Here is a 5,992-nt window from a genome sequence, read left to right on the forward strand (position 1 = left end):
AGATCTGTAAAACTCATATCTTTGTCTCACATGGTGGCAGGATAAGACCAGTTTGTCTGTGAATAGTGGAACAGCTGAACCATCTTGTCTGCAGAGCAGTTATCACAGAGTGCCCTGGTAACATGCTATTAAGATGCCCACTGGGAAAAAGAGAAGTGGAATTCCAAGTCCATATCTTTATATGAAAAAATAGAATTTGTCTCTACCTCTGACACACCAGACAAGCACCTAAAAGCAAGTAGGTCCTTCTCCTGTGAGAAACAAATGCAGGTGAAATTATTGACAAATAGTTAACAAGTTCTGTCTTTGGGGTTAAATTTAATACTAATGAAAAACCTGCCTCACTGCAGAATTGTATTAACCTTAAACCCTTTCTCCAAGGAACTTCATGTTTTAGATACTTTACCTATACACTACGAGAGGATGCTCCCTGTCCCAAAAAGCATGCAGGGAAAAACAGAAAGATACCGAGAGAAAGATGAAAACCTTATGAAATAATAGGCTAACATTCAAGAAAACTTTGATTTAGAACTGTTTGGCTTTTCACTATCGTTGCCCTAGCATGAGTATTCCCGCCCAGGCTGAAGGAGGCCAGTGTCCCAAGATAGATGTGGCAGTCCATATTGAATCTAGCGGCGTGTTGCTAAACACCTGATGGAAACACACAGAAGCAAAGGGAAGAAATCACTTCCAGGCTAACGTAAGAAGTCTTGTCCTCAGCATATTTATGCTTAGCTGCATATTCTAGATGCTCAGAAATGTGTACATGCAAATACTCCATTCCTAATACAGAGAGAAAAAAATGGAGACCTAAATATATGTAGATTGTGATATAAACTGCTATTGCCATCTTAAATGGAAGTGTTTGAGGCAAGAAAATAGTTGCAGAGGATGAAGTAATTCAGTGAGTCAGATAGATAGAAATTACACAAAGCTGGTAAGTCTCTGAGGATAATAGAGACTTTGAAAATTATTAATGAGAGAAGTGCAAAAAGGTTGATTCATATGCGACAAATTGCCCACTTTTGCATCACGCTTTTTTCCACGCATTAATAATTCAAGTTGATAGACACATCAGGTTTCTAGATTTTTATGTTTCCGTGTGCTTTTAAGCTTCTGTGTTACTCCGGTTAACCATCTCAGAGTTTACCAAATTAGTCTGTCTGAAGCATCTATACAAACAATACTAAAAATACTTCTGAACGGCAGGCATTTTTGCAGGAAAAACACGTCCTCTTCTGGATGCATCAGTGCCAAACTTGTTCATAAATTGGGAAGTAGTGCACAAATTCCTATGAGGAGGTTATCAAGAAAACAGAACCAGTCTCTTCAACACGGTGCATAGTCAGAAGACAAGAGACAACAGGCATAAATTGAAATGAGAGGGTTCAGAAAGGATAGAAATAAAAACTTTTTTCCCATGAAGACAGTCAAGCTGTGGAACAGGAATATCAATCTCCATCCTTGGAGGTTTTCAAGACCAGAGTGGATAAAAGCGTGAGCCACCTGGCCTCATCTCACAGCGGGCTCTGCATGAGCAGAAGGTTGTTTTAGCGAGTTCCTGAGTCCCTTCTAACCTTAAATACCCAGTGATCCCATCATCCTGTGGGAGTTGTATCTCATCATCAAGAGAAATTAATGATAACTTAGGCAATATATGCTTTTAAAAAAATAACCGGGAAAGAGATTAAAAACAAAAAAACCCAAATAGTTAAGTTCTCCTTTATGAACGCATTCCTGGATCTGTACACATGCAGAGATGAATTTGATATTCTGTGTTATCCTGAAGAAAGTTTTCCTCTTCCTTAAGGCAGCCAAGCTTATTTAAATTGAGTTTGTAGCTGTGATTGCTTACTAACAGGACAGCCTGAGCACAGCCCAAAAGCCCAGCTCTGGCCATGCTAACTGGTCTTGTAAGAGCTGGGAAGCAAGTCACTGCAGCTCTGCAAGCTGAGCCTACTGCCTCAAGTGCAGCCCCAGGAGAACAGGTCTGTGATGGTCCTGGACATACACTGTAAATTTGCACGGTGTCATGCGGGCCCTGTGGACTTGTCAGCCAAGGCCTCCACTACTTGCACCATGTTTGTGTAGATTTGATTAGTTTGATCATAAGCGAGTCACTGGAACTGGTCTGAGCCCACCGGGTATTCATTGTTAATACTGGCAATTCTTCTCGTCTTGCCTGTTAAAGTATAATCTCCTCAGGGCAAGTGATTTCCCTTGGAAACACTCATTCATTGCCCATCACAGTGAGTCCTGATCTCAGCTAATCAGCAATATCAAAACAGAGTTTTAACTAACAGCTTGAGAAAGATCACCATTGACAGCAATCAAGACTTAAGCTGCATCTGCGTCATAACCCCAGATGCACTGTTGCACAGTAACATTGATTTTTCTGTGGGCTAGGTGAGATTACAGGTACTATGCATACAATTTTTCTCCTTGCCATAGCCAGGAATCTAACCAGACAGCACAGTGCACAGTACCTTGCTCTGTTGTCATGTGGAGAAGCACCTCAGTCTCCCTCTATCCCGTCGCAAGCTGTGCAAGAGCCTTTCCCTCTCTGTTCTGGCCAGGTGAGTTGCATCCAGATTCTCCAGTTTTCTGTTTGCTATTGCCCTCTCTCCCCAGGTCACAGTCTTACAATATATTTGTGCGCCCTTCCCTAGCTTCAAGCTAGTTCTTTCGGTTTATAAACAGGCTTCACACCCATTTGCTCCTGTCTCTTGGCTCTCAATCTTTCCAGTCCTCTGTTAGGACTTTTCTTCCAGCCTGCCCAGGGGCTCAGATCCTGTTGGCAACCATTCTAAAAGCTTATCTAGGAGGCTTGTTCCCTTCACATCTCCTTCCCAAATCCCATCCTTCCCAGCAGAGAGGAACCCTGCAGGACATACCCCACATGTTTAAAGCCTGAAGGGTACCAAAACCCCTCTGAGAAAGAGCTGGCAGATGCAAAGGTTGTATCCCAACCTCTTTGCAAGAACCTGCCTAAGCTTGTGATGTTCCCAAATGCTTCTGAGCGTGATCTTTTAGAAAACAAGCTACGTCAAATACAGCACAAGATGGGCTTCCTCCTGGCAATCAACCTGAAACGCTTCAATGGTCTAGTCACAAAAGCCTCGCTGTCCAACACAAAACATGTAATACAAACAGGTTAAGCAGCAAGGACCCACTCTTACTCATCTTTTAGGCAAACAACTAACATGAGTTTATGCTAGCAAGCACAGGGAAGTTTTCAAAATGGAAAAGATTAGCACAAAAGGCAGAATATATCCTTGATATTCATAAGACATGATTCTTCATTTGTGCAAATCTGTAATTACTTTATAATCAAAGCATACAATGCAAATTTGAGAGAGCAGAGCTGATACCTCAGGGGACAGCCAGCTAGCCAGCTCTGATGGCAGCCCTGGCTGTGGCTAGCACAGGGCCAGGAGGGGCACAGAGTCACACCAGCTGCTCAGATGGAGCACGGGGAAGGGAGAGAGGAAAACAGAGCAGCACTAAACACGCTTGGCTTCTCTCGGGACACTTCCCTCCTGTTCAGCTGAGTCAGTGGAATGGGAGGGAGGAATATATATTTCATAACATATTCTTAATTCTTTTTATAGTTAGGTAGCTCTAGCTGTTAGGAATAAGCTTTCAGGGGAGGCAGAAGGGAATGCTCTACAGAAAATTCACTAGAAGGAATCTTCATCCCTTTTTAAGCCTTCACATGGCTGCATGAGAGGTCCCAGGTAATTAGTGCCGTCACCTGAGTGCCAAATGGCAATTTGGCTAGAAGAAAATAGTGAGTGCATTCAGGGGAAATTGCAGCAAAAATACAAGTTTGGCAAAAAAAGTGTTCCTTCAACTAGCAGGCTCTGCAGTTTAACTTACATTTTGACAAGTTATATGGCTTTGATATGTCTATTTACTGGGCTTTTAAATAAAAACACTAGTTACTATAGTAACATTTACATCATAGGTTGTACTGAGGCTGCCTCTGAGATACAGGAAACCAATCTGCTACGTGAACCTTTGTATTTCACTTCTGCAATATTTTAAATGACAAACCTGTTTTCTAATAAATTGTCTTTTTCTCAAATTATTTTACTTCTCAGATTATAAATTAAAATACATTTGATCTAATTTTCTTTTAAATGACTAAGCCCTAGGTGTAAGAACATGAAACCTGGTTCCAGGGAGAACAAGGAGAATGTATGTAGAAAGAAAACTGCAGCATGGGGGAAATAAGATAAACCTTGCTTTTCTAGTCCTTCTGTAATTTAGTTTCCTCTTGCAGGAATCATGGTAAAATGACAGATTATTATTTCTTTGGACAAATAGTCTCCTTCTCTGTAGCTTTTATTTTATTCTGTTAGAATAGCAAAGCACCATGGCCCATTCTGAGCTCTGCCTCTACTGTCCTTTCCACTATTTTCCCAGCCTCTTATCAGCTGATTTGTTATCATTTTCAAGCGCTTCTGTAGGTCTGCTGTATTTGCACCCCTGCATACCCATCTGCTTCCTTTATTAAAGTTACAGTAAGTAATCACCAGACAGAACACAGATAACCTTGCTCAGCCAGCTTAGGAAGACCTATTACGCTCTCCATGAGGTCTTATTGCTGCAAGCTGGCAAGGTTAAACTCTGTTCTAACTCTACAGAAGCATGGTATTTAGATACCAAATGTGGCCCTCTTTGGCAGATGAGGAGGAAATGAACCAAGGACATACAACACTAGAGAACAGGTGCCTATAGCTGCATCTTTCCATAGTTCATGCAATTACAGGCAGGAATAAAGACTGAGAGTACAAAGGCACGATCAAGTTACTATAAAAGCAACTATTGAAAGCCTCCACTCATGCATCCCTATGGTTGGGAAAACAGAAACAAGCTCTCCACGTGTTCTTATGCGTTGATTTCCCTCCCTGAGCTCTTCATCTTACACCATTTACCTAGAGGTCAGTTGACGGACTGCGTGCGATTTAATACGTTTCCAACTTACAGTAGCAGAATGAGATCTTCCATGATTTCTCCACTCTGCAAAGATGTGCTTAAACACTTAGTAGGGAAATGTATTGGGGGAGGTGTCGTGGTTTAACCCCAGCTGGCAACTAAGCACCACACAGCCACTTGCTCACCCTCCCCGCCCCCGGTGGGATGGGGGAGAGAATTGGAAGGGCAAAAGTAAGAAAACTCGTGGGTTGAGATAAGAACAGTTTAATAATTGAAATAAAATGAAATATAATAGTAATAAAAAGCTGTAATGAAAAGGAAAACAACAAAAGAGAGAGAGAGAGGAACAAAACCCAGGAAAACCAAGTGATGCAACTGCTCACCACCCACCAAACAACACCCAGCCTGTCCCTGAGCAGCGATCACTGCTCCCTGGCCAACTCCCCCCAGCGTATGTACTGAGCATGACTTCATACGGTATGGAATAGCCCTTGGGCCCGTCGGGGTCAGCTGCCCTGGCCGTGCCCTCTCCCAGCTTCTTGTGCACCTCCTCGCTGGCAAAGCATGGGAAACTGAAAAGTCCTTGACTTAGTATAAGCACTGCTTAGCAACAACTAAAACATCAGCATGTTATCACATTATTCTCATGCTAAATAATCCAAAACACAGCACTATACCAGCTACTAGGAGGAAAATTAACTCTGTCCCAGCTGGGACCAAGACAGTAGGGAGGTGCATCAAAAAAGGGAATTAAAAAAATGCGGCTCGACAGAGTAAAAGATCATCAGTGCTTTAGCCAACGTTCTTGATTCCAGTAAAAACACTTCTTGATCATGCATTTGCCTAACAGGAATTAGCAGCTAGAAAATATAGAGAGCAGAGGATAATGGAAACAGTAAAGGTAACTTACGTAGTGCTATCAGACACCTCACCAATGGGTTGACTTGCTTTTTCCTTCCATTTTTCTTCCTCATGTGTATTCATTCAATTCAGACTATAGTGAAAATGTGCATGAATGGGACTGTAGCACAGCCAAAACACTGCTGGTTTG

This window comes from Platalea leucorodia (genome assembly GCF_965183815.1).
Source record: "Platalea leucorodia genome assembly, chromosome: 5".
NCBI classification, from domain to species: Eukaryota; Metazoa; Chordata; class Aves; order Pelecaniformes; family Threskiornithidae; genus Platalea; species Platalea leucorodia.